Below are 26,456 nucleotides of genomic sequence, written 5' to 3'. Positions count from 1 at the left end.
ATCATTAGCAGAACTTCCATAGATATTCCTGTAAGACTATTAATGTTATGATCAAAGAGATAGCATTTGAGTTACCCCACAAAGTAAATATTTTGAGTAATCATATTTTCAACAAATATTTATTGAGTGTTAGCGATATAGGACACACTGTTTAAATTCTAAGTAAATAGGAGAGACTAAACTCCTGACCTCATGTACCATATATTCTAGATGGTGAGGCAGGGAATAATATAAGGATAGAATAGGTAGCAATAGAAAAATTAAAATAAATTGAGAGGATAGTAAGTGATGAGGGTGCTATTTTAGATAATGAAAGAGGTTCTGTCTGAGATGTGCCTTTTGAGTAGAGGTGTAGATGAAGTAAAGGGGCAAGCTTTATGAATATTCAAGGTGAGCATATTGGAGAAGGAAGGCTCAGCAAGTCCAAACACTCAGAGATTGGAATGTTCAAGGAGGCCAGGATGGCTGGATGAGGAACAGACCCAGAGAAGGGAATAGGAAACAAGGTCTGAGAGGCAGCCAGGAGTCAGCTGAGCAAAAGCCTTGTAGGTCATGACTACACAGACACATGCACCTTCAACTACCTTGCCCCTTTTTTGCTCCTTTGTAATTGTTTAGAAAAATCACATTCTGGGCAAATCCAAATCTCTGTATACCAAGCCTGAAATGTTTCAGCTGAAACTGGGAGAAAAACAAAAACATTTTTTTCTGTCTGTTCTTATTTGAAACCTATGATCATGAGCCTCAGGTGAGTGAGATTAAGAATTCTGTCCTAAACTTGTTAAGTATAGAACTCTTATTATAAATCAGGTGGAGATGTAGAATTGGATTCAAAGTGAGGAGTGTGGGGTGGGAGGTGTAGGCTGATGGTAAAAATTTGGACCTCATTACTGTGAAAATGGCATGTGATGGAATAAATGTGGCTAGAAAGTAGTCCAAAGACCGAGTCCTCAGGCACACCAACTTATGGAGTATAGACACAGAAGAAGATGCGACAAAGAAAGCTGACAGGGGGATGAATTATGTACGAAGAAAATCAGGGCTTGTGACATCCCAGAAGTCATGTGAAGATAGAGTTTCAAGTAGAATGGAGTGATCACCCATGTCAGATACTGTGGAGAGTTGAGCAAGAAGAGATTGGCCATTTGGTTTGGCAATGTGGATATCTAGGGAAGGGCAAGTCTAATTGGGACAGGCTCAAGAGGATGTGGGAAGAGGGGAAGTGGAGTTGGCAAGTTTGGATATTCCTTTCCAGAAATTTGTTATAAAAAGGATCAAAGGTCAATGGTAGTTAGAACAACATATGGAATCCAGGAAAGGATGATTTTTATGGGAAATGTTATAGCATGTTTGTACAATGATAGTAATAAGCCGGTAATAGTTGTGATAATAATAAGTGATGATGAGAAAAGTATAATTTCAGAAACATTTGCTTTGAGTAAGTGAAATAAGGTGGGATCTAGTGCCCGAGTGGAGAAGTTGGCCTTGAGCAGGACCCCAGAGAGTTTGCTTTTATATTTGGAGAGAAAGTAGGATATGAATGAGTACAGATGAAAGTGGGTAGATGAGGTAATGGAAGTTTGTGGAAGTTCTCTCCTGATTGCTTATCTTTTCTCTGTGATATAAGAAAGATCAGTAGCCGAGAATGAGAAGGGAGACTCTATTAGAGGATTAGGGACAAAGAAGATAGAAATAGTTTCTTGGCATCAGGGGAGAATGATCGAAATGAGGAAATGCAGTTGGTCAGAATTTTTGAACTCATGTTCATAAGTTTAAAGCCAAGGTGTGGAAGAAGTGTCTAGGTGGGGATTTGAGTTACAGCAGGAAGAATGGTTTAGATAAAAACAACCAGCCAGATATTTGATAGCAGGTAGTTTTTTGTAAAATAAAGAACAATAATGGTTTAGAAGTGGTAATATTGAACAAGAAGGGCACCACCTCCCCTCAAAGATCTGTGGTATGAGTGGTTTAGCAGATAAAACAGCCAATACATGAGAGGGCTGCAGAGAAAAAGTGAAAGCATGTATTCATAGTTAAAATCAAGAAAAAGTGTTAGGCTAACAAGTTTAGGAATCTAGTTTAAAGAATAGTCTTCTCGTGTGCCTGTTGGCCATCTGGATGTCTTCTTGAGAGAAGTGTCTATTCATTTTTTCTGCCCATTTCTTCACTCAACATCGCTCCTCATCAGGGAAATATAAATCAAAATCAAACTCGCATACCACCTCACACCAGTCAGAGTGGCTAAAATGAACAAATCAGGAGACTATAGATGCTGGAGAGGATATGGAGAAATGGGAACTCTCTTGCACTGTTGGTCGGAATGCAAACTGCTGCAGCCACTCTGGAAAACAGTGTAGAGGTTCCTCAAAAAGTTAAAAATAGACCTACCCTATGATCCAGCAATAGCACTGCTAGGAATTTACCCAAGGGATACAGGAGTGCTGATGCATAGGGGCACTTCTATCCCAATGTTTATAGCAGCACTTTCAACAATAGCCAAATCATGGAAAGAGCCCAAATGTCCATCAACTGATGAATGGATAAAGAAATTGTGGTTTATATACACAATGGAGTACTACGTGGCAATGAGAAAGAATGAAATCTGGGCTTTTGTAGCGACGTGAATGGAACTGGAGGGTGTTATGCTAAGTGAAGTAAGTCATACAGAGAAGGACAGATACCATATGTTTTCACTCTTATGTGGATCCTGAGAAGCTTAACAGAAGACCATGGGGGAGGGGAAGGAACAAAAAAAGGTTAGAGAGGGAGGGAGCCAAAACATAAGAGACTCTTAAAAACTGAGAACAAACTGAGGGTTGATGGGGGTTGGGAGGAAGGCTAGGGTGGGTGATGGGTATTGAGGAGGGCACCTGTTGGGATGAGCACTGAGTGTTGTATGGAAACCAATTAGACAATAAATTTCATATTAAAAAAATAAATTTAAAAAAAGGAAAAAAATACAGGATAGTCTTCTCTCATCTTCCAGGGCTGGCTAGATTTTATATTAATATCTAAAAATATAAACACCTGGCTATCCTGAATTAATATATCCCTAATGAGAACAAATCACAACATTTTACATACATATTAAAATTTAAATTTCATGAAGGCTTAAAAGAGTAACAACAAAGAGTGCTTAGTTTTAATTTTTCATCCTGTTATTCTATCATTGGCATTAAGAAAACAGCTTGATTTCCTATAGTTGACTTGTTCTGCTGTCAGAGATGAGACTGTGTTTTAGATTACTGATTTGAACGTTTTCTTCATTGCATTCTTCCTTACATCTCTGGAGTGTAGAAAATAATTATTATATAATTATTGCGTTATGTGCTATTTCTTTCATTGTTAATGTTCAACGCAAGCTCCATGAGGGCCAGAACTACATCTGGCATGACCCTTACCTCATTCTTGGTATCTACCATAGTGTTTGGCTGATTGGAAGCACTGATATTTGTTGAAGAATTAATCAAGATCAAGCTTTGTTATTATTTTATTTTTATTATTTTGAGTTCATTCTCAAACAAGATTTTAAGTTCCTCAAGGAAAGATGCCTTAATATATATATATAATATATGCCTTTATATATATATGTGTATATATATATATATATAATTTGACTAAATATATGCCTTATGCCTTAATATATATAATATATGCCTTTATATATGTGTGTGTATATATATATATATATAATACATATATATATATATATAATTTGACTAAATAAATCAATGAGGTATGAGATCACTTTCCATCTCAAATAATAAAAACATAAAATGGAAACCCTAAGGATACATAGTCTTTGTTTTTTTCTTCCAATCTTTTATTATGACTTATTTCCTTCCTCTTGAGCATTAAATATTTGTGGGTGTTGTTTATGTTTTCAAAGTAATTTATGGCTATTTCTTTCCTCAATTTCATTCATCACTATTTGATAATCCACTTCAGTCTTTGCTATTCTATTAAAATTGTTCTTCTGAAAGCACTAGTAACTTCTTAATTGCAAATCTGAAGTCCTATTCTCAGTTTTTATTATGTTTTATTTCTCATCAGCCTTTGAACAGTAGACCACTCACTGAAGACCTTTCCTCTTTTTTTTTTTTTTTGAGACCACCATATACCCTGGATCTCATTCACTTATAACAATTGTTGAACTTTGTCATTTTAGTGTCTCCTTCTGTTTTTTTCTTTTTCTTCTTTTTTTAAATTTACTGATCTCATTCTCGATGGTTTCTCTAGTTGAATCAATCCACTTTCATGCTTTCAATTGCCACCTTGCATTCTGAAGATTCATAAGTATGTATCTCCGTCCCCGTATTTCCAATTGTTGCTATTGAACAATTTCAGTAGATACATTGTATGAACCTCAAACTTGGCATGTCAAGATGGGAAGTTAATATCATCCCATATTCAACTACTCTTACTTCAGTATCCATCTTGGCACTGGGAATGGCATCTGTCCAGACTCCCACTCTAGAGATCATTCCCCTCTCATGTCCAACAATTAATGTGCTGCCTGGTGATGGTGCTTTTACCTTAGAGATACCTTAACCTCAGGTTTCCTTTCTTCCACCGTCAGTTCCATTCTGTTTTCCAAGATAACGTTGTCTTTTGCAATAGCCTTCAAAATGATCTACTCCACCAATTTCTGCCCAGTTTATCCTTCACCCTTTACCAGAATTACAATGCCAAAACCCAAAATAGAGTGTATTGTTTCATTAGTTAAAATATCTGTTCATCCCACTTACTGATAAAATATGAACAAAAACCATTCTGGGATACTAGAATGGGATACTACAACATTTATGAATGTTTTTAAGCTATCCCTTCTGTCCTATCTCTTATTTCTGACTGCCTTTCCACAGGCAACTTATGTGCCACCTGCACTGAATGTCTACCATTCTCCATATCTGCTAGTTGTTTTCAAGATTCTGAAATTGTTTGTTTCCTTTCCCTTCTCCCTATCCCATGTAGGCATGTTCTATTATTTATCTATTCATTGCTTGATCTGGCACATATATTATTATATGACACTATGTGACAACTACTGTAAAAGGTGCTTATAATATAATGATGAGCAAAAGTAAGTATCACTCCTCTTGAAGTGAATTTAAAACATAGTGGGCAAGGGGAGACAAATATTAAATAATGACCCTAATGAATGCAAAATTTAAAACAAAGATAAATACTCTGAAGGAAAGGATTAGGGTACCACAATAGTGTCTTTAAAAGATTCCTGATATATCCTTAGAGGAGAAGATAGTCAGAAACGTTAACATATGAGAAAAGAATTAACTAGGTAAAAAATAGAGGAATGAGCATTCCTGACAAAGCGATTAACATTAACAAACACCTCATGATGGGAATGAAAACAACCTGTATGAGAGACTGAGAGATCTGTGTGGTTGGAAAACAGAGAGAAAGGGGACAAGAAGTAGGCACTGAATTTGGACCGTCAGGCAAGGCGCCAGCTACCAAGGGTCCAGGTGTCTGGGATGAGGATATTGGCCTTAATCTTAACATTGGTGGAAGCCATCAAATGGGATTAAGCATGGCAGGAATATGTGTGACTTGATCGGATGTGGGTGTATTATATTGAGGTAATGGTAACTGAATGAGAGTGGTCAGACTCAAGATGGTGAGAAGCAGAACTTTCCAAAGATATTTAGGAGGCAAAAATCAAAAAGACTTGTTGGTAGATTGGATATGGAAAGCATGGAAGAAGGAAAAAAATTCCTTTTTCCTTATCTAAAAAACTGCTTCTTACAACTCAGTTCAAATATTATCCATTCAGGTTCACATTTTCTAACTCTCCTAGTAGTATTAAAAAGAGGCTAATGTCCTTCAAGTTCTTTTGGCACAATATTCAGATCTCTGTGTGGCACTTAAAATAACTTCTCTGCTGAATAACTGTCTCTTCAGTGGGATTCCTGAAAGCAGTGACCGCACTTTATTTCTTCTTTGTATTCCAACATGTGAGATCATAACTTTGACATAATAGATGTTAATCGAAATCCTATTGACTGATAGAATAAATTAAAATATCCCAAATAAAGCCAAAATTCATTAAATCAGCACATATATTTTTAATAACGAATACAGTTTCATTTTTTGGTATACAAACTACATAGAGATAGGCTTATTTCACTGAAGAAATCAGGAGATTGTGAAATTTGAACTCTTAGGGCTGCCTGGGTGGCTCAGTCAGTTGAGTGTCCAGCCTTTATTTCAGCTCAGGTCATGATCCCAGGGTCGGGGGATTGAGCCCCGCATAGGGCTCTTCACTGAGCTTAACATTCTCTCCCTCTCTTCCTCTGCTCCTCTCCCTTGCTTGTGCATGCTCTCTCTCTCTCAAATAAAAAAAAATCTGGACTCTTAGAAAATATATTTAGTAGTGTGTAATTTCAATAATTATAGAAGACTCTGCAAACTCACAACTTTCAGTTTTCATTTATTATCCCATATCCTTTTCTAGTTCTCTTCAAAGAACTTTTTGGTTAACTGCGCAAACCATATTAGCAAATATATTGACACATGAATTTTTTTAGAAATGTATTAATAGTATTTATTTCACTGGAAAATGATGTATTTCAAAGTTTTAGTAGAACTATATTTTGAAAATGATTTATGAATACTAAAATTATGAAAATGAAATAAGTGAATGAATATGTTGCAATGATGCTTAGTTTTTCAATATCCATATTCTACTTCATTGTTTTCCATACAAATTAATTATACTACCTTTAAGTACTAAATATTTTTTATATTAAGCATTTTTATAAGGGATTTACATAATTTTAGCTATTTTTTCCATGCTATGTGAAGTATAAGTTATTGAATAGATTGTTAGATCTTTTTTTGATTGTTTGATATTTATTATGAATTTTATTCAGTATAACTTATTGAATGCCTGTTTTGTGCAAGGTGCTATTTAAGTGCTAGAGGTTCAAAAGCTTGGGAGTCTCCAGGGGTAGGAAAGAGAGACTTCCCATTTAAAGGTCAGATATTAGAGCAGGGCAAGTAGAAATGGCTGTAGGAGTGTAGAGATGGAGGTGGCTGACTAACTCTTTCTGGGGAAATCAGAGAAGCTGTCACAAAGACATAAATCTTGAAATGTCATGAGGAAATAGATGTTTAGGAGGTAGAAGGAGCAGCATGGTTGAAGGTCTAGGTTGTGAACTATGTGTGCCCAGTAATTAGGAAATGCTAACTATGACAAGAGCAAAATGTTCATATGGCTTAGTGTCAGAAGATGAGGCCGTGTGTTCTTTGGTCTTCCAATAACATGAACAACAACAACAACAGAAAAAAAGAAAAAAATAATCCTTACTATTTAATTAAATAGTATTAATCCTTATCATTCAAAGAGTTAATAGTAACAATGGCAAAGATAGTCTCAACTCCAAACCATTGACCATCAGCTGAACACCAAAAATAATTAAGATATTCTAGATAGAAAATGCCAACATTCACTAAACATGCACTGTTATTTGTAGTATTAATGAAATGTGGACCCATATGAGACAAAATGCTATGGAATGATTCATATCCTCTTAGAATCTGGGTATGGTGGTATCTCTAAAAGTAAGTGCTGTGCTTCTGAAAGATTTCTGTAACACTCCTTTTCCTAGCTTTGAGCAACAAGATCTGAGGCATAAAAGGGCTCTGGAAACATGGCAGGGTCTCTAAAGAGACTCAGCTCTACACCACAGAAACCACAACATGGCTGGGATGTGAAGGGGAGGGAGCATGACACACCATTGTCATCTGCAGTGTAGCCTTTTGCTTGAAGGAGGGCTAAATGCGGGAAGGAGGATAGTGGTGAGTGAAGAAGAGAGGATAAACAGCCCTAGGTTCAACATGAGAGTGTGATTTAAGGAGCTTCTGTGAATTTACCTCCTCAATTCTGAAAAACAAAGTGAGTTATGACCCTAGGCAGAGGACAAAAGAGGTTTGGTAGTAGGACATTCCCAAGTACAAAACCAGCACTGCCATTATGAACCTTTCCCTGCAGCCCACTCTTCCCATGCTAATCCCACAGTTGTGGAAATAGCCAAACAGATGTCCAGATGGAGCAGGCCCTATCTATAAAAACAGAAGGGAAAATAAAATGAAGAAAGGAACGTTAGCAGAGGCATATTTAAAGTCAAAGATAGTGATTTTATTGTCTAGCTTTACAAAAGTGATATACCATAAGCAGGTCTCATTAGCATTGCTGGGGTATATATAGTGAGATTAGACTTTAGGGTAGGGCACATGGTTTGCTAGTCATTCTTTAGGTATTAATTAATAGTCCATATTTTTATGTGTTAAAAGGCAAGTCTTATCTAAATTGAAACTTCAATCTCTCTTCCATTGCAAACTCCCACTGTGTCTCTACCCCCAGCTCAGGCCGGCCCTTGCAGTCCAAGAGAGAAAGAGGATGTGATCTGTCTTCCCTCTTTTTTACCTGTTCTTCCACTCGCTCCTCACCTGGCTGCATTCCTTTACCTCCAGTGTCAGAGCAGGGGGAGGCCTAAGAGGAAATGCTACTATTGTTACTTGGCTTATTGTTGTCTTATTATAAGCATTGTTACTTTGGCCCTCTCTGTGGCAGACACATGAATTTTAGCTTCTCTTTGTGGCACATTTTTGTTATTGGAGAACTCTCCGCACCTCAGCTGATATCTTTGATATTCTCATTCCTGATGCACTGACCTCCACTAGCTTCTCATGGCTCTTGTTCAATAGCTATTGTTGTGGCCTATGTCATGCTTTTTTCTGCTTTGTTCTCATAACTGCAGCAGGTTATTATCCTGGGATAGTGTCCTTTAAAAATTGACCATGCCTGGCTAACTTCTAGAGTATCATTTTGGCTTATGGAAATTATGCATATTCAGGCTCCTCAATCTCTAGAAGTTCATGCCTCTTTTTTCTGCAGCTTTCTCTCTCTTGTTCAGCAACCAGGAGCAGCTCAGGTCAGTTTCTAGTCTTCCAAGTCTTCCAGGCAGAAGTCAAGCTCTAATTTTTGTACCTCATCGCTAAGTTTCTTCAAAGCCTGTCATACTATCTCCTCAGTAGTAGCAGAACAAAGGCTTGCAAGCTTCTGTCCTCAGCAAAAATCCAGTCTGTGGATGAGTCTCTCTTCAGGCAAGCACCTTGCTCTCTCCTGGAGCTTCTTATTCTCCTCTGACTTGGAAGGCAGCCCACCCTTCCTCTGAGGACAGGAGGGAAGGAGAATCCCAACCTTAGCACATTATCACTACTAGGCCTATCACACTTTCCTGCAAATGCCTCCCCCTGGTAGTTCTTAAACATAAATATAAGCTGGAGAGGGCAATAAGGAAGGGTCACAAAGCTAGGAGGGTCCTCTTTTTAGCAATTCTAACATTAATAGCCTATCTTTCAGTCTTAGAAAATACATTTGTTTTCTACTGTGATTGTCACCAATTACCACAAACTTAATGGCTTAAAAGAACACAAGTTTATTGACCTACCATTCTTTTAATTAGAAGTCTAACGTATCTCACTGGACTAAGATCAAGGTGTTGGCAGAATGTGTTCTGTTTTGGAGGCTCTAGGGGAGAATCCACTTTCTTACATTTTCCAGTAACAAAATACCATGGACTCGGTGGCCTAAAGATTAGAAATTTATTTTCTCCCAGTTTTGGATGCTAGAATTTCAAGATCAAGGTGCCCTCAGGTTTCTGACCTTTCTTCCTGGCTTGTAGACAGCCACTTTCTTTCTATGTCTTCACACAGTTTCTTCTCTGTCCATGCACAGAAGTGGGGGGAGAGAGAGGGAGGAGGTAGGGAGTGAGGAGGGAAGCGGGGAAGGGAGGGAGGAATGGTGGGAGAGTAAGGGCGGAGAAAGAGAAGGAGAGACAAAGAGAGACAGAGAGGTCTAGTATCTCTTCTTTTTTCTTAAAAAGACCCTATTCCTATCAGATTAGGGTCCCACCGTTAGGACCTCATTAACCTTAATTTTCTCTCTCAAGTCCCTCTCTCCAAATCCACTAGGGATTAGGGCTTCAACATATAAGTTTTGGGAAACAAGTTTATAACTTGTCATATCTCGTGACTTTCTGTGACTATAGAAAAGAAACGTCCTCTCTTTTTAAGAACTCATAGTGACTGGGTTGGGCCCACCCAGATAACAAGGGTAATCTCTCCATCTCAAGATCCTTAACCTTAATTACATCTGCAAAATCTTTTTTGCCATGTAAAGTAGTATATTCACAGGTTTGGGGGATTAGGGCGTGGAGACATCTGGGGGCCATCATTCTGACTACTACAAGAAATTCTAGATATGGGAAATGTCCAGTTGAACATTCTGTTACATATGTTCTAGTCCAGTGAACACCATTTTGGGGTGTATCAATTTCATTGTCCCTGAACATTTTATTTTATCCATTTATATAGGGAATACATCATCTGGGGAGGATGTTTTAGGCAAGGTAGAAAATCATAATATATTAAGTTATTATATCTGTTGTATTTAGTAATTGTGCCTTTTTTATGACTCAAGGAACGTTTTCTCTCAGTTTGTGAGGCATATGATTAGCCCACTAAAAGCATCCACTACAGGAAGCAAATAACTTCAAAAGAAAGCAATATCAAAGAACAATGCAATTTTGGAAGAGATATGGAAGTTTGCAGTTTCTATTGAAACTAGGTTTCAATATGTACTAAACTGCGAAGCAGAGGATATAAAAGACACAAGAGGAAAACATTTTCTGCCAAAGTACTCAGCAAAACTTAAGGAGAGTTTGGTAAGCAATAGAAGAAAACATCTTGATTTATAGGGGTGTGTAATGGGTCACATATGTAAATTATCAAAGCAACAACTATGTAGATACTTGGCAGTCCCAACTTACCATCACTTGGGAACAATTAATGATAAAAAGAGAGAATTTATTGAACTACATGTTTCTGTAATTACATGGTAGGTTTAATCCTGTGTTATGTCTTGGGGATATGAACTTGCAGCTGGCTTTGCATTTTTTGGAAGGCAATTGGAGAGTGCCAAAAAGACATTTCTGAAATATCTCTACGACCCATACCCTACAATGCCTAAAATTTCACTATTGTGTAGTTGCTCTTTTGGGAGTGAAGTCTTGCTCTCTCCAGGGTGTGGTAATGAGACTTTTAAAACATAAATATATTAAGTTATGAATATCTTCACCTAAAATTTATCATATTGCTGACTTTTTTCAGGGGGGTCTAGAAATAACAAGAGAATACTATGAATTTGTAAGGGAAGGACTTCTGCAAGGGGAGATGATATAAAAAGGAGAGCTGGAAATTACTTGGGACTTTGCCTTCTTTCTTACAAAATGGGGAAACAGTGCCTTGGTTTCCCAGCTATTCAGTTTCTCCTCACTCAAAACTCAGAGCCGTGAGTGAAACTCTGAGGAGTATAGAATCTAACAGTTTCCATGTTCTTTCCTAAAACTAGAAAAGTACTGGGATGTGGGTGTTGTATTGGACTGGAAAGTGTGTTTGGATACTGGCTGAAACAAATAGGGAATATGAATGAAGATGGAGAATTTATAACATGACACTTACTTTTCCAACTATTTAAAATAGCAACACATATGGACAAGGACAAGATCATAACATGGGAAAAAAAAAGGGGGTTAAGTTAGGAGCAATGTTTTACTTTTAAAAAATTTAAATTGTTATTATTATTATTTTTTACAATAAGACAAGAAAAAATGTTTGAGGGGTGAATTAGAAAAATTGAAATTCTCAACAAATTCAGTTTTTAGAGGAAAAAATCACCTATATTAAATTCACTTATTTAAAGGAGATGGCAGAAGACAACTAAATATGTCTAAATAAAATTTGATTCTTGTTTTTCCTGAACTGTAAGAGCATAAATCTGAAAAATCAAAAAGACTTTCAGTATTGGTCATGATTTCTTATAAAAATACTTAGACAAATATATATTTTGGAAGACCTACTACTGGAGTTCAGTTTTATTCAGTAGAATTGTTTCTGATTTCCAAAATATGAAACATGCTGTGGAACATGTCAGGCAGAATCTTGAAAATAGTCTGTAAAAGAAAAGTGAATTTGAATTTTCTTCTAAAACATGTGTTTCTACCAACAATGAATGAGAATTCTGTTGCATTGTATTTTCAGGTTTTTTTCTTTTCTTTTTTTTTGATTATAGGATTTTGATAGATGCATACATAGTGGTATCTCATTGTTTCATTTGCATTTCATAATGAAAAAGGATAGCATCTTTTCATATATTTGTTTGTTATATGTATATCTTCTTTAGTGAGGTATCTGCTCAGATATTTTGCCTATTTTTAAATTTGGATTTTTATTTTTAAATTTGGATTTTATTTTTAAATTTGGATATATATATATATATACATATATATATTTGCATTATATATTTATATTATGCACATATATTTTTAAGATATATATATCGGCACCTGGGTGGCTCATTTGCTTAAGCAACTGACTCTTGATTTTGGCTCAGGTCATGATCTCATGGTTCATAGGATTGAGTCCAGCATCGAGCCCCACATTGGACTCTGCTTGGGATTCTCTCTCTCTCTCTCTCTCTCTCTCTCTCTGTCTCTCTCACTCTGAACCTCCTCTACTTGCACTCTCTATATCTCAAAATAAATTAATAAACTTAAAAAAGTTATATATGTATAGATAGATATAGATATAAATATATATTTTTTGGATACAAAGATTCCTTGTTTATTTTGGGTCTAACCTATATTGGATATTTGTTTTGCATATATTTCATCCAATCTGTGGCTTGTCTTCTCATTCTCTTTACAGTGTCTTTGGCAGAGCAGACTTAACATTTAATAAAATCTAACATCAATTTTTGTCTTTCATGGATCATGTTTTTGGTGTATGTAAAATCTCTTCACCAAATCCAGGGTCCTGTAGAGTTTCTCCTATGTTTTCTTCTAGAAGTTTTTATCATTTTTCCATTTAACATTTAACCCTCTGATCAATTTTGAGTTAATTTTTGTGTACAGTGTAGACTTGTAAATTTTTGACATGAACAACCAGGTGCATAATGGTAATGTATACTAAGATGAGAAAGACTGAGCAAATCAGTTTTTGAGTTGGAGGTTGGAATGAAAAAGTTCAGGTGTGGACACCTGGTTCTATTTGATAAACGTAGTTATGTCAAGTAGGCAGTTGATAGAGAAGAGTAATGGATTTCCACATTCCAGTAATATTGGGAAGTCCAGGAACATGATTTATACGCTCACCAGGTATAAATCAGGTATGAACACCACGTATAAATCCAGTATGAACACCAGGTATGAAGTCAATCCTTCCTCGCCTCTCCTTCCTCCTAATATATATTGAAAAGATTCCAATTTTCTGTTTTCAGGAATTTTGTTACTTATATAAAGTATACATAGGTTAGAGCCTCTCTTGTCCGAGTCCTATTTTTATGCCTAGTCTGTGATGGAGAAGTACTATTAGTTGGTGAAATTTGACCTTAGTGAGACCTATTCAAGTTATGGAATAAGAGCAAAGCTTACAGATACTGTGACACATTTAACCCAAGGTGTAAACTTTTAAAGTTTTGCTCTTCCATCCGCTGGTGAGGAGACAAAAATGGAAGTTCTAGGCAAACTGTCCAAGTGCTTTTGGATTCAAATTCTTTCTATCCCAGTGGGATTTGCTTTGACAAATAAAGAGATAACATGTATGAAGCACTTAGCATTGTACTTGGCATATAGTAAGCACTTGTTATTTATTTTTTATGGTTTTATTTATCTCTATTTTATTCTTTATTTTTTTCAAATTTTTATTTAACTTCTAGTTAGTTAACATATAGTGTAATATTGGTGTCAAGAGTAGAATTTAGTGATTCATCACTTACATGTAACACTTGGTGCTTATCACAACTGCTTCCTTAATACCCATCACTTACTCTTGTTAAATTGGTTGGTTCTTCTCCTTCCCCATACATGCAACAATGTGCAATCACATTCGACGACCAGTTGTTCAAGTGGAAAAGAATGGCATAATAGATTTCTGATCAATTTAATGAGTACAGTGAAGAATACTAAAAGTTTAGCTACAAAGATATAGCAAAGAAACTTGCTTTTGGCAACAACTGGGTATTTAAAAAGAATATTTTGGTAAAATAATGGAATTCCTACAGCTCAATTATGATTAAGAAGCAAAGTATAATTTCTGTTGCTGTTTATGTATTAAATTAAAGAGGTACTCTCATATAATTAATTAAATTATAACACATATTTGTATGGTTGTACCAATGGCTTGATTTATCACAGCTTTTATTTTTGAGGGGTTATCAGAACAATAAAGGCACTTTAACTATAACTTAAACTGTTGCAGGAATACCCATTAGTAGAAATAGTGTGAAAATGAAAAGATACATTTCTTCTTACAACTCAGCCAAAGAAGCATTTTGCTGTAAGACCTCATCTCAAGAATTCCCGTGGCTTCAATTTTCTTCTATATCTACCACATTCAAATGTTTATTTCTAGCTGAAATCTCTTTTCTGAGCTCTATACCTATATAACTGCATACCTAATAAACATCCTCTACTTGAATTATTCACATGCACCTTAAACTTAATCTGTGTAAAGTGGAACTCATGATCTTGCTTTTTATAGTTGCTCTTCCCTGTCTTAACAAGTTTCATGACCATTGCCATTCAGTTGCTCCAACTGGAAACTTATGAGATAGCACTGACTTTCCCTCTCCTTTCGATCTGTCACTTACTTCTAATTCTTGTATGGGTTATAAGGCTCTGCATAAAACATCCCTTTCCAATATTTCCAGTTAGAATAGACTAAACTACTCTGACAAATAGACCCCTAACCTTAAGAGTTCAAATTTATTTCTCAATCTTATAAGAGTCCAGGGTTGATGTTCCAGGTGAACAGGTGTTCTGCTCCACATTGGGACCCACGCTGATAATCTCAGCAATCTTTAATACTTGTCTTCCAAGGTTGTTCTTGACATTGCCTGACAGTCATACTGAAGGAAGAAAAAAGAGGATAAAAGGCAGGCATGGGGTATTTTATGGGTAAGGTATCACAGTGGAACACAATTTCACTGTCACACCAATGGAAAGAACTTAGCCACATATCACACTTCATTGCGAGGGAGGTTGGGAAATGTGATGAGCTGGACACTCACATATCCAATAACTATGGAAGAAGTGGAGAAGAACTTTGGTGAATCACTAGCAGTCTCAGCTCCATTTATTGTTCTTTCCTTCTTCCTTCTCTATGGTCCAGAGACACTGAGTTTTAGTTTCTTGATTGTTCTTTTCTTCCCTGAGAGTTTTGCTCTTGCCATTCTCTCTGCTTTATATGTATTCATCATTTTCTTCACAGCTTAAAGTTATTATTCAGTCCTAAGAATATGTTATGTTCCTATGGAAAGTTGTTGTCTCCTTTGTAACACTAGGAGAACTTGTAATCACTTTAATGACTGTCTGTCACATTAGAGTATAAGTCTCAGGAGTAGAGGAACTGTCAGTCTTGTTCTTCACTGAATCCCCAGGATCTGGCACATAGCAGATGCTTAGTAAATATTTCTTAAATGCATACATGGATGGATGAATGGATGGGTGAGTTAGTACAAATACAGGTAAACTTAGAGATGAATGGGAAATAAACTGATACAACTCCAGTGTGAGTGAAGCCTTTGGTTTTCTCTATAAATGCTATCTGTAAAAGCAGGGTAGGTATTTGCAGAAAGAAAAATTGAGGATATTGATACCATTTTGGATATATCTACAAAGAAAAATGATGAAGGGAAATTAATGAGAAAAAGGAAAATAATTGTTGAACAATGTTGAATATTTAATTGTGATTGAAAACCATAGCTCTGTAGTGGTAACTAACCATTATGATTTTCTCTGGCATCTTTTAGTTTCAGAGAAAATGCATTTTGGTATAAGTTTAGCGCTTTACATGATAAGGAAACTGAAGATCAGAAAAATTTAAGTAAATGGCCTGAGGACGTACAATTACCAATCAGAGGAGCTTTGGTTTATACCCAGTCTGTCAGAATTCCAGGATAGAGATTGACAAAGCAGGCTGGAAGAAGTGTGAATGTGACAGGAAACTAACAGTGCTGGGGAGTGTCTTTGAAGTACGGTTCCTAGGGTCACTTGAGTAAAGGAGGTTTCATGGATGTTTAATCAGAAAAGGAATAGATAGTGGTAGAGGTATAAAGATAAGTGTGCAAATTATATTTTCAAATCTCAGATCAGAAAATGAATTTGGGAAGACGATGAGACCTGGAATAGAGACTTTAAGTGTTTTGTCAAAGCGGAATGAGAGTGAGGTTTGTTAGATGGCTGTCCACAAGGATATTGTTTTTCAGAATAATGACTCTGTGGAAAGGCTATAATCCAGATACCAAAGTCCTTGATAAATGTGGCATAAAGAAGTGGCATAAATGACGGTGATAATGACGAGGAACACAGAGCATAGTTTAATTTTCAAGGGCTCACACAAAGAGGGGTTTTTGGATGAGTATCAAATGTAGTGAGAATGAAATGTAATGAGAACAAATACTGAGGAGTAAGATAAACATATATCCTCACTATAAAATGCAGGGAGAATTAACAGTTTCTTTTAAGGACTTATTGAGCAAAATTATATCATTATAGGAGAGCCAGGTTATAGTTAGGGCTAAGAGGTGGAGGAAACTATTAAAGTCATAGAGAAGTTTCTTTGAAATAGGATGAGATTCAATGGGGTTCCAGTGAAAAGATGTAGAAGTAGAATCAGCAAGAGAATGATAGCTCTGAGAAGGAGAAGATATAAATTAGAGGGAAGGTTTGAAATGTGGATTATAGATCAAGGGCACTAGAAAGGCAAGGAATACAGAGGAAGATGGAACATACTTGAAAGTAACTAGCCTCAGGGTTCCAGCTGGGCTTTGATGGAAGTTGTATTCTTGCTGCCACATATCTGGATACAAGCATTCCTGGGAGCTGAAGAACAAGAGATGAATTGTAATATAATATTAAGGAATCTAAAATGAGAAAAAACTTGTATAAAAATGTGAATTAAATTTTAAGTGGAATTAAAATTTAAAAGGGCATGGTAAGTTTGAAGGAAAAATAAGAAAAAAACCCATCTATTTTATAAATTTATCTTTTGTGTTACTCATTGACTTTACAGTGATCAAGGTGGCCTTAATGTTCTCCTCAGCTAGGCAGAATTTAAGGCAGGGTTCTTTCTGTCTCTATGCCCCTCCCTCTCACCCCCGGCCCTTACAGAATCTACACCCTAGAGGACCTTCCCTTCCCTTTTCTTAGAGCATTCAATTTAGAACACTTGTAATTATAAATTCTTCCTCTGCTCCTTTGAGATGTAAATATTTATTTTTTTTTTTTACTATTTTTCTTCACTTTTAAAAAATTTTTACTATTGAGCTATAGTTTGACATACAATGTTATATTAATTTTAGGTGAACAATATAGTGATTCAACTACTTTAAATATTAGTACTCACTATGATAAGTGTAGTTACTGTCACCATACAATGTTAATTATAATATTATTGATGAGATTCCCTATGCTGTACTTTTCATCTCTGTGACTTACTTATTTTACAACTTGAAGATTGTACCTCTTAATCCCTTTCACCTATTTTGCCCATCCCCAACCCCTTTCTCCTCTGGCAAACACCATTTTGTTCTTTATATTTATGAGTCTGTTTCTGCTGTTTGTTTTTTTAGGTTCCACGTATAAGTGAAATCATACGGTATTTTTCTTTCTCTGACTTACTCTACTTACATTAATACCCTCTAGGTACATTCATGTTGTGGTAAATGACAAGATCTCACTTTTTTTTATGGCTGAGAAATATTTCATTCTATCTCTATATCCAATCTTCTTTATCCATTCATCTATTGATGGACACTTGGGCTGCTTTCATATCTTGGCTATTGTAAACAATGCTGCAGTAAACACAGGGATGCATATATCTTTTCAAATTAGTGTTTTCACTTTCTTTGGATAAGTACCTGGTAGTGGAATTACTGGATCATATGGTCATTGTGTTTTTAATTTTTTGAGGAACCTCCTTTCTGCAATGGCTTTACGTGTATATTTACATTCCCATCAACACTGCATGGGGGTTCCCTTTCCTTCACATCCTTGTCAACACTTATTTCTTCTCTTTTTGATACCAGCCATTCTGACTGGTGTGAAGTGATTCTCATTATAGTTTTGGTTTGCATTTCTCTGATGATGAGTGATGTTAAGCATATTTTCATGTGTATGTTGGCCATCTGTGTGTCTTCTTTGGAAACGTGTCTGTTCAGTTCCTCTACCCATTTTTTAATTGGATTCTTGTGGGTCTTTTTTTTTTTTTAATTTTTTTTAACATTTATTTATTTATTTTTTGAGACAGAGAGAGACAGAGCATGAACAGGGGAGGAGCAGAGAGAGAGGGAGATACAGAATCTGAAACAGGCTCCAGGCTCTGAGCTGTCAGCACAGAGCCTGACGCGGGGCTCGAACTCATGGACCGTGAGATCATGACTTGAGCGGAAGTCGGACGCTTAACCGACCAAGCCACCCAGGCGCCCCTGTTGTGGGTCTTTTGGTGATAAATTGTGTAAGTTCTTTCTTTCTCCCTCCCTCCCTTCCTTCCTTTCTCTTCTAAGATTTTATTTAAATTCAAGTTAATTAACATATAATTAAGTACTATATGGTTTCAGTACTAGAATTTAGATTCATCACTTACATATAATGCCCAGTGCTCATTACAAGTGCCCTCCTTAATACTCATCACCCTTTTAGCCCATTCCCCACCTACCTCCCCTCCAGCAGCCTTCAGTTTGTTCTCTATAGTTAAGCATCTCTTATGGTTTCCCTCTCTCTCTGGTTTTATCTTTTTTTTCCATCCTTTCCTCCAGGTTCATCTCTTTTGTTTCTTAAATTCCACATAAGAGTGAAATCATGTGGTATTTGCTTTTCTCTGACTGACTTATTTCACTTAACATAATACACTTTCTAGTTCCATCTACATCATTGCAAATGGCATGATTTCTTTCTTTTTGATGGCTGAATAATATTCCATTATATATATATAATTTATCCACATCTAATTTTTCCATTCATCAGTCAGTGGATATTTGGCTTTCAATAATTTGGCTATTGTTGATAGTGCTGCTATAAACATTGGGGTGCATGTGCCCCTTCAAATCAGCATTTTTATATCCTTTGGATAAATACCAAGTCGTGTCATTGCTGGATCATAAGGTAGTTCTATTTTTAACTTTTTGAGGAAATTCCACACTATTTTTGAGTGGCTTCACCAGTTTGCATTCCCACCAACAGTGTAAGAGGGTTCCCCTTTCTCTGCTTCCTCCACAATGTCTGTTGTTACCTGAGTTGTTAATTTTAGCCATTCTGACAGGTGTAAGATGGTATTTCATTGTGGTTTTAATTTGTATTTCCCTGATGCTGAGTGATACTGAGCATTTTTTCATGAGTCTGTTAGCCATTTGTATGTAAGTTGTATAAGTTCTTTATATATTTTGGATATTAACCTCTTATCAGATGTATCATTTGCAAATAACTTCTTCCATTCAGTGGGTTGTCTCTTTATTTCCTTTGCTGTGCAAAAGCTTTTATTTTGGTGTAGTCCCAATGCTTTATTTTTCTTTTGTTCCCCTCACCTAAGGAGGTGTAAATCTTTTTAAATGCCTGTTGCCAGTTTTGACAGTACCAGAACTATCTTATTCAAGGACCTGGGAGCCATTTCTTTGAAATGTAATCATTACAGAAGATGGCGCCCCCATCTCCTCCTCTCTGTAGGAAGGTGGGTGCCTAACTTCAGTGCATACTTTTCTCCAAGTTATAAAACTGTCTCTTATCATGAAGAGAAGAAAAAGTTTGCTTTTTCTTTTGGTGAGATCCACTGGCAGACACCGATGACCAGTGTTTTCCCTCTCACCATGCTAAAAAATGGCCCCACCCTTTGTTTCAGGGGGTTGAGCACAGACTGACTTCTGATCTCTCACCCTTGTTACAATACACTTAACTAAAGTCTTCCTTAGTTGTTTAATTTTGTTTGCTGGAATTTTTTCTTTGGCGGTAGCTTATAAATTGTTTCTGTCATTACTCTAAAGACTGACTTTTGAAAAGTAGACAGTTTTTTAACCCCGGGCAGGCAAAAACAACTCAAAATATCTTAGGAGATTTGATTGCTCAAAGAAAAGTTTCCAAGCCTGCTAGAATTTCTGGAAGCTATTTTCACAGGAAAACAGGGTATGTATGTATTCAAGTTAGCTTCTTTTCCTGGGCATGTAAGAATGCCACAGAATACTTACTTACAAAGTCAAGAATAGACATTTGCCTTTGGATTACCAGTATTGACCTCCCACCATTCAGTGAGTCATCTAATGGGATGATTACACCTTCCCCCAAGTTGGTCTCTAAGAAATTTTGTTGCTTTGCCAGTGGACACCATTAATGATGCGTTATTTCTTTTACAAATCACCCTCACCTTTATGCTTTTCCATAAATGACAGATCAGGTATTTTGCCACTGCTTGACTGTGACAGCCTTTACCCTGTTTATAGAAGCAAAGTTTAGGGTAATGCATGTTAGAAAATTTATCAAAAGTGTGCTCAATGAGATTGGAGATGGTTACATTAGGAAGCTTCTTGGAATCCTTGTCTTGGAACTTTTGAAAGTGTGATTTTGATATTTTATAGGTCATAAGTGCTAGTAAAACAACTTTCATCAATGGATGTTAATTTTCTTCTCAAATGTTTTCTTACATTGAGATTATATATATATATATATATATATATACACTAGATATTAATTAGGGAAATGAGTTAATCATCAAATATTTGTGAACATGTAAGTAGTACTATTATATTGATATGAACCTTGTCCTTAAAGAAATAATAATCATAATAACAATACCTATGAAAGAATGGCTATACATTATGTTGTGCTAAGTGCTTTACACATATTATTTAACTTGCACAACAGATACTTGAATCACCCACACACACACACACACACACACACACACACTATATAATATATTGATATTTTTCCAGTAAGAAAGCTGAGGCTTAAAGAGGTCATATAAGTCACCTAAGTTTACATAACTAGGAAGGAAAGGCTGAAAACACAGGTCTATTTGATGAAAAGTTGGGCTCTACATAATACTGCCTACCTGGGGTTTATATTTGAGATACAATGAATAAAGAGGTAAATAAGTATTTATGTTTCTACTTTAGAAGTATGTGCTTTTGCTTTCCCAGCTTTGGATCATTAATGCTCCATCAGCCAGGTGCAGCATTACCATCATCTGACATCAAGTGGGAGTCCTGGAGGTCAGGGTGCTTGGGATAAGAGCATTACTCACCTGGCTCCCATGCTTCCATTGGTAAGAGTGAAGAGGAGGCCTCACAAATCCAAGATTCTAGTCTCTTCCACTGCAGACAATTGTAAACTCCATGAGTTTTTTCCCTTCTTCAATTTAGCTCGAAGAGGAGGCTAGACACCCATTGCCCTCTCGCTCAAGAGGCAACCACCGTAATGCTCTCTACTTATACGGATTTTTTTCATTTTTTATGTAGCTTGAAGTTGTCAAAGGACCTGTTTGCATAGCTCTTATTAAGTTTGATGTGCTTCTCATAATGATTCATCCATTTTATCCAGCTTTGAGGCATCAGCTGAAATGTCAAGATAGCAGGAAAAGGTCTATTCTATATCTCAATGCACTTCAGTTGTAAATCTGTTCCACCTTATCCTCTAAATACACAACCGTGCTTAATTTCCACTTCATTTTCTTTAAATATAAATAATTCACAAAGGGAAAAACTGGAAAAGAAAAGATAAAAAAGAGATTAGAATACAAACTCACACTAAGGCAAAACAAACCAAATTTAAAACTAAGCCTGTCAGTCTGTATGAATAAAATGTCACAGAACTGGATAAATGTCTAAGAATAAAGGATTAGGTTATAATCTTTAAAAGCCATTGAGATATTATTTTAATTGTTTTTTAATCCTTTCTATCTTTTTCTATCTTTTGTTCTACAGGGTTGAGTTTTATAGAATTCTCCCACAAACCAGAGAGATTAATGTACTCGGAGAGGCTAAAAAATCAAACTCTGGTGTGATCTCCCTAGGAAACCATTTGGAGCAAGCTAGTGGTCTGTTCTACCGTAACTGAGAGGGGTTTTTTTTGTAGGGAAACATGAGGGTCAATTTCTATAGCAAGTCTGATTCAAACTTATTTGAGGGGCACCTGGGGGCTCAATCGGTTGAGCATTTGAATTTGGCTCAGGTCGTGATCTCCCAGTCCGTGGGTTCCAGCCCTACTTCGGGCTCTGTGCTGACAGCTGGAGCCTGGAGCCTGCTTCGGATTCTGTGTCTCCCTCTCTCTCTGCCCCTCCCCCTCTTGCACTCTCTCTCTCTCTCTCTCTCTCTCAAAAATAAACATTAAAAAAATTTTAAATCTATTTGAGAACATTAGCTGCTTTTGATTCTCTTCAGACTCAAAATGAACTCAAAAAGCATTTATTTTCTCTGTAACTGCCTTTAGTATTATAATATTTCTATTCTGGTCTTCCCGGTGTCCTGCGAGCATGACTACACAGGACAATGGGCCCCAATTAGGACTACGTGACACTGATGTCTGCATCCATTTGGGATGAGATTTTGACTACTCTGTGTGTGAGCATAAGTTTATTTCTCTTGCATAAATAGCCAGGAGTGGGATTAGTATGTGTGTTTTAACTTTTCATAAAGTTGCAAACTGTTTTCCAGAGTGGCTAAGCCTCATGCATATCCTCTGTTACTTGGATTTTTTTCTCTGTACCAGTCATATGCTGAAAACCAGGACCTCCCAAGAATAAAAGAATTATGTTAATAAGGACTATGCTGGCAGTGGGATGGAATTAGGAAGAAACAGCTTTCCAGAGTGAGTTCCTTAAGCTGCAAGCAGTATAGCTGTGGAATATATACATCCCTGATTTTCAAGTTAGTCCAGACTTCAGGTAGGGACATAGTCACAGTGTTCAACATCCAAAAGAATGAGGAGAAATTTCCTTTTATAATAATAAATAGCACAAGAAGTGTCATCAAGTTCCATGTATTGTTATTCTTGTTATTCCTGTGTAAGAGTATATTGTTTTTTAATTTAATACCTCAAGGCTTGGTTCAAGATCCCACCATACATATTTAGCAATAATTAGGGTTTATCCTGGGATTTATTAACCCAAAGCATTAAAAATTTGTAATTATAGAAGTATGCGTCATTTATAACAGTGTTGCTTTGCATGGAGATCCTTTCATTCAAATTAATTAGCGTATGTATAATGTTCAACAGTTTTACTCAAATTAATTAACATATGTATAATGTTCAACAGTTTTACCATACAAAAAGCTGTTTGGTAATGACCTCTTCTCATAGGAGAAGAAACATTTTGGCTCAATGTTACTTCTCCCTGGGAATCCTTTAGCTCTGGAGGTCTTAAGATGCCCAACATGAGGTCTAGAGAAATGAGAACTGAGCACCAGTTGTTTGACTTGTGCTCTCATCTATGGGAAAATGTTGATAATGATTTCTGATAATCTGCTGATTAGGGTTTAAGGCACAAACTCAAGGACTTCAGCATCCTTAAACCTTTTACTTGTTTTTACTGCAATTTTCTCCCAATTCACTATGTTTATTTGAGGCTTCAAATCACTTTGTTCTTGTTGCACTGATGCCTTCCCCCCTTCTCTCTGGTTCATTCCTTATTTACCATGTTTGAGGGCAGAGCCCAAGTGAAGCTTCACAGTGAAGCTTCCAGTAGCTTCTCTCAATCATATTCGGAATAATTTATTTTGCAAACTGATCATGTGATCTAACTTTGATATCCATTTAGTGAGATTATTAAGATACTATGTAGTAAGGGCACATAAAAACTAGCCATAATGTGCATATAGAACTAAAGAAAAATACTCACTTCCAATAATTTTTAGTCCTTCCTTTTTTTCTGCATAACAGCACGTTGGATTTGGCAAAAAAAAATGTTGAGGATAGGGACTATGTCAGTCCTACATTTAGGTTTTGCTGCATAATGTGGATATTTAAGTTTAATAGCTTTCCCTGTCTTGACTGTTAGACTTCGTAAATATCTCTATTCTATCCTTGAAAATCCATGATGATTCTAGAAAAGCAACTGACTGGAAATGGCATAGTATTTGGTACTTCATTCTAAGTTCAGCTTTTCTGTGGCCACTGTGGCTGCCTAATTCCCTTCCCTCTTCTTTGTGACTCTCCTAAAGGCTTTTGGCAAACTGTGTCTTTACCCCAATCTCCTTAGAGTCACATTAAGTTTAAATAACATAAAGCTCTTTTCCCTAGCAACTATTTTCCCATCTCAAAATTACATCTTTTGCAGAATGAGGTTATCTAGGGAAGTATCTGTTAATACATATCAGCTCAGATCAATATGCACACTTAAGTAGTTTTCCTAAGTAATTAAAGGAATAACTTTTAACTTTCTGTGAAGAAAATAGTTGCTGAGTTAATTTGATTAAATACAGGGAAATAATTGTGTTTGCATTTATTAAAATTTTTCCATGTAGTAAAACTATGATTCACAGATCTGCTTAAAAGTCTATCATATAGTTCTCTTAGTAGAAATTGTTTTAGTACAAACTAAGTATAATACTGATCCTAGTGATACAACATAAGTTAATCTGCAAAGATCATACATCTTAGTTCAGTTTTAGGGCATCCCTAGCAAGATGGTTTTGATTGATTAATATCAGCTCCTTGGCATTAGCTCTGGAATTTAGTGCTCTGGATTTTAAATACCAATAATTTTGTGATTTTTGAAACATCCAGTTTCTCTGCTCTAACTTTTATTTGTTTTTCTGGGGGATAATTTACTTGGTAGAATGATAATCTGTAAATATTATTTTCCTTCAATAAAACTGCTCTCCTGCAAGAATAATTATTTTTAATTGGGGGTTATAATCCAATGCTAACATTGTTTATTTTGTTGCTCAAATTTTTTATCTTTAGTCATTGGGAGCTTCTTCAGGTTGTCTTCTGTATATTTTTTGAAATATCAAATTTTCCAAGCTAATCTTGAATTTTCCCTGACTTTAGACTTAGCATCAGGTATTTTCCAAGGGGAAATAAATTCTTCATTTTATTGGAGAATGATATTTAGAGAGCATTATCTGGGCACTGGGTGTGCTCATTGCTGTTGGGGTGTACTGCTACTAAGGTCTCTAAATGGACAGAGTAAGGAAATATTTGTATGTCTATGACTATGTATACACATATATCTGTACTTGTTTATCTTTGTGTTTATATAAAATAATTATATATTTATAGTAATATATCCAACTCTAATGCAGTACCAGAGGGTTTATTCTAGCCTTCCTTCTTGCTTATTTGTAACTTTTTTTTTCTGACAGTGAGTACCCTGACTCTCATTATCTACAGTTTATTTAATTATTATTTATATATTGATATACATACCTATACATGGCACATATATATTTGTGTGTTTATATATATACACATGCACACACATATATACATGTATATGTATACATATGTATATGTATGTATGTATATGTATGTGTGTGTGTGTATACATATATATATATATACACACTATACCTATGTAATATACCTATTACACTATATATATATATATATATATATATATATATATATATATACACACACACACACACACATACACAGTGTAATAGGTCCAGAATTGCTAACCTGTATTCCTGTGAGAATCAAATTTGTCATTGATAATATAGTGTTTAGGGGTACCTGGGTGGCTCAGTTGGTTAAGCATCCAACTCTTGGATTTGGCTCAGGTCATGATCTCATGGTTTTTGGGACTGAGTCCCACCTCAGGCTCTCTAGTGACAGCACAGAGCCTGCTTGGGATTCTCTCTCTCCCTCTCTCTCTCTCTGCCTCTCCCCTGCTCATGCGTGTGCCTGTGCACATACTTTCTCTCTTTCAAAATAAATGAATAAACTTAAAAAAAGAATACAGTGTTTATATGTAGTTTTTTGGGGTCTTTAGTCTTGCAGTATCCAGTCAATATGCTCTTTTCCAAAATTACTTAGATAAGCTTCTCTCCCCCACCCCAATCCCCAAATGCCCTTCAGTGAGGTTACACCAGATATTTGCAATGCAGTTAGATTAATTTCACAGTCTGCTTTCTATCCTGGGATCTCCCAGCAGTCTGTTAATTTTTTAAAACATTGTATATAGTAAAGTTTATTCTTTGTGGTATACTGGTTTCTTGAGGGGGGAGGGTGACAAAAATAAATAAAGAGATGTGTCCACCACCACAGTACTACACAGGACAGTTCCATTACCTTAAAATTTCCCTTGTACAGCCCTTTTATAGTGGGAATCTCCCTCTCAACCTCTAGCAATCACTGATCTGTTTTTCATTTCCATAGTTT

This window comes from Acinonyx jubatus, chromosome B1, assembly GCF_027475565.1.
Source record: "Acinonyx jubatus isolate Ajub_Pintada_27869175 chromosome B1, VMU_Ajub_asm_v1.0, whole genome shotgun sequence".
Taxonomy (NCBI): domain Eukaryota; kingdom Metazoa; phylum Chordata; class Mammalia; order Carnivora; family Felidae; genus Acinonyx; species Acinonyx jubatus.
Note: the sequence above shows the minus strand (reverse complement) of the source record.